Source organism: Plectropomus leopardus, chromosome 3 (genome assembly GCF_008729295.1).
Source record: "Plectropomus leopardus isolate mb chromosome 3, YSFRI_Pleo_2.0, whole genome shotgun sequence".
Taxonomy (NCBI): domain Eukaryota; kingdom Metazoa; phylum Chordata; class Actinopteri; order Perciformes; family Serranidae; genus Plectropomus; species Plectropomus leopardus.
This window is the reverse complement of record NC_056465.1, coordinates 13,509,153-13,521,219: the sequence shown is the minus strand read 5'-3', so window position 1 is coordinate 13,521,219 and position 12,067 is coordinate 13,509,153. Positions and strand designations below refer to the sequence as shown.

General features: G+C 38.9%; 1 protein-coding gene across 8 annotated transcripts in view; it reads left to right on the top strand.

Annotated features, from left to right (window-relative positions):
* Window positions 1-12,067, top strand: part of sgip1a (SH3GL interacting endocytic adaptor 1a) — a 79,836-nt gene continuing 67,769 nt past the window's right edge. For 5 of the 8 annotated variants that reach the window (XM_042514775.1, XM_042514781.1, XM_042514762.1 and 2 more), the window contains exons 1-2: window positions 1,327-1,452; window positions 5,729-5,854. The gene's annotated coding sequence lies outside the window, so the exon portion shown is untranslated. Of the gene's footprint in view, window positions 67-1,326; window positions 1,453-5,728; window positions 5,855-12,067 lie in introns of those variants that run through there. The other 3 variants (XM_042514768.1, XM_042514789.1, XM_042514755.1) reach the window with 2 other exon arrangements.

Here is a 12,067-nt window from a genome sequence, read left to right as displayed (position 1 = left end):
TATGCTTTGCAAAATACACTACCTTTCTGCACACTGGTACAAGAGGAGGATCATCACGCGGACCAGGTACAGTATACATGCTCTTGGGCCAAGTTTGGTCTCATACGCTATTAAAAACATTTGGAAAAATCAAACAGCACAGGGAGAGACGCCCTTGTTATGCAACAGTATCGGGCTGCAAGTCAAAATGTTGTGGTTTGCCGGAGGAAATTACTTTTGTGGACTGTTTTGATAAATTGTTAACCAGGGGGCTGGGTGAGTGAGGGGCAGATCAGGTGTAAGAAACAGCCCAATCAGTAAAATGAGATTTAACTGTTACACGTGGCTTTTAAATCCCAATTCAGCCATTAAAGAGGAGACTGGGGCCAGTTGCAACTCTTTTTGCATTTCTTACATTAACTCTGGGACTGAGGACTGCACCAATCAATTTATATATATATTAAATTTAGATCTTGTAACCATTTAAACACGATTACATAAGACACGTCATTCACAATATTTATTTGAATGAAAGAAGTCAGATTTTGCAGCTGACCCTAACCCTGGTATATTGCATGGTTGCAGATGGTTGCAACATGTCAAAACACATTACATTGAATTAATAACTAACTAATTAATAACTTTTGCATTTTGTTTCAAAGTATGCTGCGAGCACACTGATTGGCTGTCACAGCTGTCAATCAGGGCAGAAAAACCCTCCCTTTGTATAATGTAATTACTCATTAAAGCCAAACCTATCATAAAAACAAACAGCTGAACACACATCCGGGTGATGAAAATGACCTTCAGTGACAGAAACCATATTTGGGAAAAATCGATTTGGCGTATTTAGTTTGGCCTATGTCCCATTCTCTAACATGGAGGGGCGGGCCTTATGACCCATACTTCAGTCAGACACCAGGGGGCGATCAAGATTGAGTAGCCTTATTTTTGAGGAGCCGTCATGTTGTCCTTACGGTTGCAACCATCCCCGGTCTCCCCTTTCTTTGACACCTTACTCAGCTGAAGCTTAGGCTTTAAATAATTTGAAGAAACCAATGTGAACACCTTAAAAACAGATGAGCTTCAACTCCCCTGTCAGTTAGGAAAAGAGCATCTACAAGAGGATCATACTTAGGTGCCAAAACGAGCCAATAGCTGTACATTTAAATTAAAAAAAATTCTGTTTAAATCTACTTTTTATTTTTGTTCTCTCATTTGCCATCGAGCAAGTTTTTTTTATATTTTATTTTTTATTTTTTTGGCGTCCAGCAAGTAGATAACAGGTGACGTAACGTTGTTACGTCACTTCCGGCGTCCATGTTTTTTGCTTAACAAAACCACCGTTGCGAGTTCGGAACTTAAACAGGAGTTGAGATTTTATCTCAATTTTACCGTCACAGAATACGGACTGTCGTTGGTTTTACCTGAACAGATGACACTTTGAAGAATAAAGAGGTCGTTCATACAGTGGTAAGTGTTGTGTGTATCGTGGAGATAAACAATTGCTAACTGTTCACTTAGCTAGCTTTGTGACTCAGGTGTAACGGCTAAGCTACCGTTGAGCTACACGACTAATCCGAGCTGCTGCTAGACGCTGTCTAAGTGAAACTAGTATCATTTAACCACACGGTGATTACTCTGCTGTTCAATGTTGGCCTCGGATTTATAAGGAAAAAACTCGCACACTGGCTAAAATAATGAGCAAGTGTCTAGCTAGCCCAGATAAAATCGTGTTAGCAAACCTACAAAACATTGAAAAACTGGAAAAGTCATTTCACAATCATATTTTGCAGGCCTGGGAAAGTCATTCAACTAGTTAAAATCATTGAAAGTTTTGGAAAAATTATGGAAATTTGTTGTGTGTAAGAAATTAGACTGCATTAATGTTACATAATGGTGAACTTATTTTCTGTAGTTGACATAATATTGTAGCTCTAATATGAGCCACAGCGTGACAATGTTTTGGTCGTTTTTGTTTATTTTCTCAACAGTTTCTTCATTTTCTCCGGGCATTCCCTCTCTCCCTTCATCAATGATACTAAGCATGTCAAATATTTTTCAAGCACTTCTGGCTCATGGTAGGGGCATACAACTTTAAATGGCTGTATTTTGTATTTATTTTACTGCTGGTTTTTAAAGATAAAGTTATTTTTTAAAGAAAACCATAGGTTTGGGAGGCATGTTTCTTTTAAAATAGCCAAAAATTACACTGCTTATCATAGCATGTTAATGTTATTTTCAAATAAAACACCATGTGATTCAGGAGGGATATTTAACAAGACTTGAGAAAAAATATCTCATAAGTTAGCTAAATTTTGGGCTATAGCTTTTGTTGTTTTGACATTAAATGTGGCTCTGCTACTATTTGACAGCTTTAATAATCTAATCACATTTGAACATTGAAATTGAAAGTGAATCCAGTCTTTTGTGGCAAATGATATCATAGTTAGATATTCGTGATGGTAAATAAAATTGTTTGTCAGACATTAACTTACAGTAAATGATGTACTCCCCCCATACTCCACTGTGTATTTTTGGACTGTTGTTCCCGTAACCATGGAGATCCTGTGCAGAACAGCTCACAACCTAAAAATGAAACAGGAAACTGGCATATCATCCTGTATCATGTCCAAATAATGAAACTGATAAAGGTGGTAAATCCCAAATCTCTGGCACATGCTGCTGCCACTTCATCTGAAGTTATGAGTAAGAGCTATTCTGCACTTGCCAGGCAGTGAACTGTTGTTCAGGAAATTAAATCACATCAATTGCAAAACCAGGAAGACTAGAACTGTGTTTGCCAGAAAATGTTGTCGTGGGTTTTTGACAAGCCATACTTTCACACAGTTTTCACATACTGCTGAGATCTTTTTAATTTTTTTTTTTTTAAATTAAATTGGTTGACGTCTTGTTGTGGGTTTCTGATTAGTCTATTATGAAAGTTAGTGGTGTGCCTTTGGGAACACCTCTGGAACACCACTGTAGTGTTGACACAGTCAGGTACTAACTTCAGTCACATAGGGCCTAAATGGAACCTCTGGTAACACTTAAAATACAATGGAGACAGTCTGACAGCTAGTTAAAGTTTATTCCCCGATTTTGCAATCTGGCGTGTGAAAGCACGGGCGAGAGTGGAGAAAGGCGAAGGGAATACGAGACTCATCAGCTTTTATCATCTGAAACAACCGAGTAATTATGTTTTGTTGTAAGTGTTCTCAAGTTAATTCATTCAGGTCGAATGGCAAAACTCAGTCTATCATGAGGTTTTGCTCAATGGAAAAATAATTACTATTTGTTTTTGAAATTAATAATCAATATGGTTAATTACATTGAGTATGTTTTCTTAGGAACTGCGGTGTTGATGCCTGGGGAAGTTCAAATCAAAATATCAGAGGCCAGACTATGCAGCATCAGCATGTGATGTTTGTCCAACCAAAATATTGTCCTTGATATTGTCAGTTAAATCGAACAGGTGTTGCATGTGATCATTCACATGGAGCTACACCTGAGTTCTGGGCCTTGCTTCTATTTCAACAGTTGTATCCTGTGTCCCTGTGTCAGTGGTGGTCCTGGCATTAACCAGCCACAGTCTGATTGATGCAGTCTGAGTCTTTTTCAGCAGATGCATGGTCACTCTTTAATAGGATATTTTGTTTAACCTTTTGAAACCTGAGTAAATTGGCTTGGTTTCTTTCAAAAACATGGGAAGAAGGCTATAAGCTACAACAGGTGAAATGACCCAAAAATTGGCAAGAAATTTGTATAAAGAGAAGAAAGAAAATTACTTGAGAAATTGGAAAAAAAGAAAAGAAAAATAAAGAGAGAAAACAAGGGATTTTACTGTAAAAGTACTTTAAAAATATAATGTAACATAATTTAAAATATGTAATTATGCTAATTAGAAATATATAAATACAGTGTTTCTCTAGCCTAGTTCCTTCTTCCCTTGACATTAATTTCTCTACTAATAATCTACTAATCTCTTGCAATTTGTGGAACATTTCTTACTAAGTTTTTCATTACCCGTTCCAAATGAAAGAAATCACTTCAGTTTGCTCAAAAGTTTATATACTTTTTGAAAGGCATCTGAATGCAGTGCAATAGATGCGATGTTGCTCCAGGTTTTAAAGGGTTAAACAGAACTTCAGGTCAGATACTGTTGGAAAACATTTGACGCAACTTTGTATTTAAATTAATTTCATTAGTAAATAAGTGGGAAGGTCAGTCGATTTTATACATCTATTTTAAAACAATTACTGATGCAATTATCAATGAAGAGACCCCTTCTTAATAATGTGCTTTCAATTTAAGATTTAAGGGGAAAAAATCAACATCTGTGCAAAAATACATTCCGCAGATTATCTGAAGTAAACATCAGGTCTTGTACATTTAGTTCATTTAGTACAAATTTACCTTTGACCATTGACCATAAAGGCAGATTTGAGAAACTGTCAACATGTCGTTTAAGGCAGTTGCAAAAGACATTTAACAGTTAAACAAAAGCGATGTTTAGACTTAGTTTTAGGTTTGGGGTTTCATGGTGGGACAGCTTTAATATCCCAGAGGCCTACTGCATGTGTGAGAGATCAAGTATAGTGAGTTCAAGTTAGGGTTGGGTTTGTGATATGTGGGAAAAGCTGTGGGGGAGAAAAGGGATTGCCAAGCTAGAGACTGATGAGTGAGGACTGAGGTTTCAGTTTAAGGTGGACTTTGCCTGGGAATTCAGCCTGGGAACATTTCTGATCTCTGTTTCCTGTGTTTGGCTGTGAAAACCCTCAAATGAAGTTTTATCAGACAATGGATTCTGGGCTCCACCCATGAAGACAGTACTGTGTCAGTGTATCTTACTACAGCACAGAGGACCATTTTGGGGTAAAATTAGCAGCAGAGCCTCAGGTGCCAAGAACAGGTTTAACAAAAATATATTTTAGGTTTTTGAAATACCTTTAACATTTATTTCTCTGAAACTATACATCCTCAGCTGTTATTTGGCTCAAGTGTGGTGGGAGAGACATGCAGCGAGCACAGATCTGCTCAGAAGTTTGACAAGTTAGTATGGTTTGTAATAATAGATAATGTGAAAGTGTGGTTCCTTTTGTGCATTAAAGAGGCAAAACAAAGATCACTTTATTAATAGTTAGGATAAACAAATTAACCATTTACAGAGGTACATCTTAGTTTGATTTTGGTATTTGCAAATGAAATAGAAACTCTACTTAAAAGGCTTTGCATGTAAACTATGACACTGAATCTCCCCTGAATGTTTGAGCAGATAGAAATAAGTATAAAGGTAAGAATGTATCCTCAGCTGACTTACATGGATAAATAAAGAAAGTGTTATTATTGCTGTAGGAGATGAGGTGAGTCATTCATGCTGATTTGCCATAAAGTGTTCATGGGGGAAGCCTCACAGTATGTGTTAATGTGGAGGTGCAATGTATTTCCTGAGAGTATCAGTCATTCAGGCCTAGCTGCATGCCCAGGCAAACACCAACCATTTGGCCAACCAATCCCTCAGTAGTTTTATAATTTATTCACACATTCTATTTTAGCCATAATACATATATTTTTTTAAATAAATGAATCATATGTCATCATGCTCAAGTAGCTCGTCCGCCAGGTATCTGGTCAGTTAGTTAATGTCACAGTGTTATTTTAAAACAATATCTAGGACGTTTATGGATACACGTCAGATGATATATTCAGATGTATCAGCATATATTTAATTATCATGTTGTTTTTTTAGTTTTGCAGATCACAAATGGACTTTGCTGTGAAACAGTAGCTGGCTTAAAAGACCTGCAGGAAAAAGGCAAAACATCTTGGAACTGCAAATTCCAGCTGATATCGCAACTTGACTTTTCACATTCAGGTAGGTGCAATTAAAAAGACAGGAAGATACACTATTTTGCCAGTGGGAAAAAAAATAATTTTAGATGTTGTGAAATAGTTGTGCTTCTGTCAGCATCATGAAGCTCATTTTAAAAAAGAGAGTTCACCCAAAGTGTGTAAGGGGTTTGGGTGAGCTGTGTGTGTGTGTGGGTGAGCTGCGGCTTTCTGTGACGAAAGAGTAGTACATAAGCGCTATTATGTGACACTCAAGAGATGGTGTGAAACAATTCAGCAATGTGAAGCAAAAAGCAAAATGTACTTTGCCTTCTGGGTAGAATCGGTCCTGCGTATATTGTTGTGCACTACATATTTTCATGTTGTGTGCAGCTGCTGCATTCTATTACAGAATCATGGTGGGAAGGCCTTTGATGTTTCAGGTCCATTAGTATGTGTGTGTGTGTATGTGTGTATGTGTGTGGGTCCTCGGGACACCTCATAGTACACCTTAACATAGCACAGATTGGAAGGTTGCATTACAGTCTTCACTACCGAGAGTTCCCAGTAGAACATGACTGACGGATATATTGGCTGCTATACCTGTAAGTCTATTGCAGATTTTTCAAATTACAACTTAATTATGAAAATATCCTGCCCCAAACATGATATTTCACAACTCCTTTAATAAGCAAATTTGAAGGATCTTTGCCAAAAAATGTTGTAAAAAAAAAAAAAAAAGTTCAGTTGACAGTATTGACCTATAAAACCCAGGATCATCAGGCTCCACGTTTCACATTTTTGCCCTTACAGTGTGCATGCAGTGCACCCTTTCTCCTCTCAGCAGAAGATGCTTACAGTGTTATGTTAGGGTAGGAAATAAGTAAGCAATCTGCTCCTTAACAAGATAAAAAGGAGAGTAAATAGTTGGAAGATGTAATCCAGACTGCCTCTTGCATCAGTGGGAAAATGTGCCATATTTAGGGTTAAGAGCTGGAAGGTATTTATACCACAGGGAGAATGCTGTTATTATACATGTACTGTAACCCACACCAGTACATCTTGATAGATAATACATTTGAGTGCTCAGACTGCATTTTGGACAAAACTAGTATTTGTCACCTTTTGGCTCTGGGAATATTTAATTATTGATTTTACAATATTTCTAACTTTTTTAGATTAAATTATCATTCATTTGCATAAGAAAAAATTAACAAATCATCAAAATAATCATTAGTTGTAGTTATGATTTGGGCAGAACTCAGATGTATCAGTTATTATAGTGGCAATGGCATCTCAATAAAATCTACTATTTTGGAGCTAATTCTCTGAGTCCTAGCATGACTCCCCCAATAGTGACTAAATTAATGCAGTCGCCTGCAATGTGGCTCTCAGTGTTACACATCAACTGACATTACAGTAAGAACAGAGCTAAAATATGCTCAAAGAGTTGCTGTATACTTGGAGGAATACCCATCCACTCTCACCCATTACACACTATGCAAAAACGCACTTTCACATATTTTGCACTACAGTAGAAGATTCCTGCTTGGTTACTGATTCTCTGCCCTCCTGACTCAGGAAATGTGGTTGATTCTAGTTGTGTTCACTGCCCACATATAGTTAAAAGCCCTGGAAGGGAAGGAGAGCAGGAACCATGAACCAACCACAGAGCGGATGAACCATTATCATTAGTCATTTTGTGAACCGCACTATGATAACATGTACCTCCGACATTATGAAATGATGACCTATTATAGTATATCAGAGGCAGGTTCTGTGTTTTCACTACTGTCTTACTAATCTTAAAAATCTACCTTCCTATTTTAAGATGCCTCATGAATTATGGGTTCCGTATTAAATGCGTCACTGGGAGGCCTATCTGGGCTCTTACTGGCACGTCATAGCACACACACACACGTAACCTATATTAGCAACATTCTTGTGGGTGTCCAGCCAACCTAGAGTGAGCCAGTAAGTAAGCGTAGGCAAGGTTTTTCTCTTTTTTTATGGCAAAACTAATTCAACTATGGGATTTTCTGTTCCCACCTTAGCTTTAGGCAGAGGAATCGTTCATCTCAATGTCTTCTTGATGAAGGTTGATTACCAGTTAAATGGAGCCATGTATTAAGTTAAAAAACATTTAATTTTACATTATTTTCAGTTTGAATTAACCAAAGAAGCTATAAGGAAGTGACAAACTCATGCCTGTGCTATTTGCGTTGTCTTTAAATACTCCTGCAGTGAGTGCATGTGGCTCCATTCTGTCATCTTAGTCGTGCTGTCCAAGCAAAGGTCGGTACTCTTGGGAGTGGCCTAATTTAAACTTCTCCACTGTTTATAGATATGAACTGATTGTATAGCAAGTTCAGGCTCTGTTTATTTAGGCTTGGGCCCTGTGTGGAAATGGTAATTGGTGTGAGTAAGAGGGACTTATTGGACCGGTGTTGACATCCTGGAGACCATTAGGAAGACCACAGACCAGACCGGCCCAGTGTCAGAGGGATGAGCTCATCTTTTCCATCCCCTCTGCTGAGGCTAGCAAGGGAGGACTTGGTTTCCAGAGGGGGGTTTTATCAGGGGGTTGACGCTAGATGGGGTTTGGGGTCAGGGAATAGTTCAGGCTGGTGGTGTTTGTTATTAAACTGGTGCCAAGGGGCAGGGAAGCAGTGGAGAATGTAGTCATATATGACTGTTATTTCACATTTGAGGTCTCCGGCAATTGATTTAAATTTTTGTACTGAACTGACCACTTTCAGCTGGGCCATTAGGTGGCTGGTACAAAATCTGACTGAATATCTTCCGATGTGACCTACAATGGTATGCACAACACTTACTAACTAGATAACTAACTGACTACTGACTGTCTGATCACCTGACATGGCACCTAAAAAAACACAACATTACATATACATTTCCATCTTAGCTTACTCCCATTGCTTGCTATGAGAACATCAAAATACCCTCAGTGGCATCAGACTAAACAAGCCAAATCCACCTGTGAGCAAGCAGTCAGCATCCTCAGCATCATCAAGTAATTAGGAAGTGGGTGCTAATTACACAGAAGACCTTGGTGCTTGATGTTGTGTGTATGTGTGTGTCTGGCCCCCTGGGCAGGGCAGCAAGTGGGGTAATGACAGAGAACAGGCTGTCTGGCAGTACTAGCATACAGAGAGTATCACGAGTGGCTGAATGGCACGTAGGCACTCGACATGGCACTTTGCCACCGCCACGCCTTATCGGCCTGCATGCCTTCCCCTGCCACTGAGTGGAGAGTGAGTTGTTTTGGTTTGACTGCACTCACTGCTGCCTAATCTGTGGGTGGCTGTTTGTCTGTGTACGTTTAATGACTGTTGCTTAATCATCATCCCTCATCAGGGGCACTTTGGAGGTGGGGAGAATTGGAGCTGGGTGGAAGTTTGCAGGGATGTTGCTTCAGCAGTGTGCAGGAAATGGCACGAGGCCTTGGGACATGAGACGTGACGGTTGCAACATGAACCCAGGGAAGTCCCAGTATAGAGATGACGTTTACTGAGAGGCATCATATCTGTAAAACTCCTGCTCTGTGTTGACATTCCTCAAGCTTTGGGTAGAGTACTCTGGGTAGGTAAAATGTGATAAGGGTTTCAAGCACCTCTGGTTGACAAGAGAAACAATATTGCTTCAGTGCAAAAATGTTTCCCATGGAAAACAAAGTAATGACATTAATACATCTATTAAAACCCAGATAATTTACAATGTTTGTTCATCATAAATCCAGTGTAGTATCTATTTTAGGGGAGCCCTTTATGCTTTGTTGGACAGTGTGTAGTGATAGTTGACAGAGCATAAACAGTGCATGAATGAGTTTTTACTGATAGCTGAAAAGGATGCACCGATTTACCGTCTGAGAATTTGTATCAGCCAATATTCACCTTCTTGACTGTGGCATCTGTAAATAAAATGACTTTTAACAGTGGCAGTCACCAAGGTTTATCTGCTTTGTTGCATCAATTTTGCGCTGGCTAAAGTGTTAGTTATTTGCTGCCAGATTGGGACAACAGTAGGCCCAGCTGCTGATTGTGAGAAGAAGCCAGTGGTTGGATAAGACACTGACACTGTGGCATGAGAACGCAATGGGAGCCACATGCAAGTGTGGTTTGCTCTCCAAAAAAAAAAAAGTGAAAATGTTAGCTGTGTGGGAGTATTACACTGTCTCAGAAAAAGATCAGCGACATGCAGTTTTTAGGACATATTTCTTTGCAGAGGCCCCATTTTCTGAAATGAGACTACACTCAAATATTGAAGAAATAGCCACCTATGTGCTCAAAGCACCAGCACAGAGAGTGAGTGGCAGTTCAGCTCTGTGTCTCACATCTTGAGAAGAGAAATAGACTCAGCTAAAACAAGGCAGAGATGCTCATCTTTAGTAGTTGTAGTTGGTATAGGTACAGGTACATTTAAAAAAACAAAAGAATATTTTTCATGTGAAAAATGGTTATGTCAAAGGTTGTTTCATGCATTTGATTAAATTTGTACTCAGTCAAAAATAGGATAATGGAGTGCTGAAAGACTTTAAAACAGTTGTTATTTTTTACACTGGAGATTTATTTGTTTTGTTTTTTGTTTCCCCGGCACAAAATGCTATTAGAAACAAAATAAACACCACCAACAGAACAAACAAATATAACACTGGTGTCAGTATTGACTATTGGCCACATTGTTGTATCTGTATCTGTGCATCCCTACTAACTTGTATGCTGGGGTTGGCCAGTTGTGAATGAACCCCATGATTTAATAGTTGGAGAAAAGTCGTGCTTCTCTCTTCCTGTTGGTTTGGTTCATGTCACAGGGCTTTCCCTGCTTCTCAGTGCTCTGCTCCTTTAGCACTAAATCAGGGTCATCATCCTGCTCACCTCAGTAACTGTGGCATGGGACAGAACCTCACTGGATCACTTTTAGATTTTATTTTGTTGTTTTCTTTTTTGATTTGAATTTCTGTGCTCTTTAAAAGTGAAAAGGTGATTTAAATTTTTCGTCCAAGCACATTATCTAGTGCCACTCTCCCTTTTGTGTTACAGGTCCTGTTGAGGCCTGCATCCAGGCTGTCTGGATGAAGAGCGATGAGATAATGATCAGTGCAAGGATAATATTATTAATCCTTTAATTCCTTTTATGATTAATTATTTAGTCTTTAATCTTTCAATATGTTTCCGGATTACTTGTATTGTCTAATTGATAGCCAAAAAAAAACACGAGTTAGCTACCATTCACCATGATATGAAAGACAAAAGCAGCAAATCTTCACATTTGAGATTTTTGGCCCAGGAAAGGTTTAGCATTTTCTTGTGACAGTTATCACAATTGTAAATCATTTATTTTTTGTTGATTTCTCATATAAAATATATATCAACAAAATGGCTCTGCACTAGCTGTTGTTGCTGCCAAAGGAAAAGCACAATATATGCAACACTGCTATTTTTGTTTTATGGGGAGATTGAGGATGTAACTAGAACACAATTGATTAATGATCAGCAATTCAGGGACCTGAAGTGGCATCACCATACCTCATCCTCCACTCCCAGTGGTTCTCCGCTTGCCAGATGTTGATGACACTTTGCTGCAAAATGAAGCTCTCTTCTTAAGTGTATTTATACAGTTACAAGTGATGACCCATTTAAAAATGTCTTGTACTTTTTGCTGGTGGCGAAATCAGACCTGGACCTGCAAACAGATGCAGAGACATCACTGACAAAACAGCCAGACTAGAGCAACACTGCACCCCACAGGCGAAAGGCATGAGCAAAGGTGGTGTGAAAGTAGGTCAGAGGGAGGAAGGTGGAGGGTGTATGTGGGTGGGTGGTTAAATACAGACAAGGTAGAAGATGGGCGGGTGGGAAAAAGAGGTAAATGGTGTGGGGATGGGGAAGAAGATTTTCCTTTTCTTTTGCATCTGCTGCTTTTGAAGTAAACAGGCTCACTTTTCTTGAGTTTCTGCCACCTTGGAGGGATATGAAATGTGCCAGAAAGAAGAACATCCTTAGCCACAGTCTATTTCTGAATAAGAAGTGTCTGTCTAAATGCTAGGAAGGCTGCACTGCTCTTAGGAGGGAGTGTTTTACTGAGACAAGGACAGCAGAATGTGTAGACAGACACTTGAATGTGACAATGAAGTTAAATGGCATCTGTGTCACTGCAGGAATCAAGCTTATTTAATGCTAAATGATAGCCCACCAAAGACTGTCAAAGCTAGTCATGGGATTAGTATTGCAGTGAACCA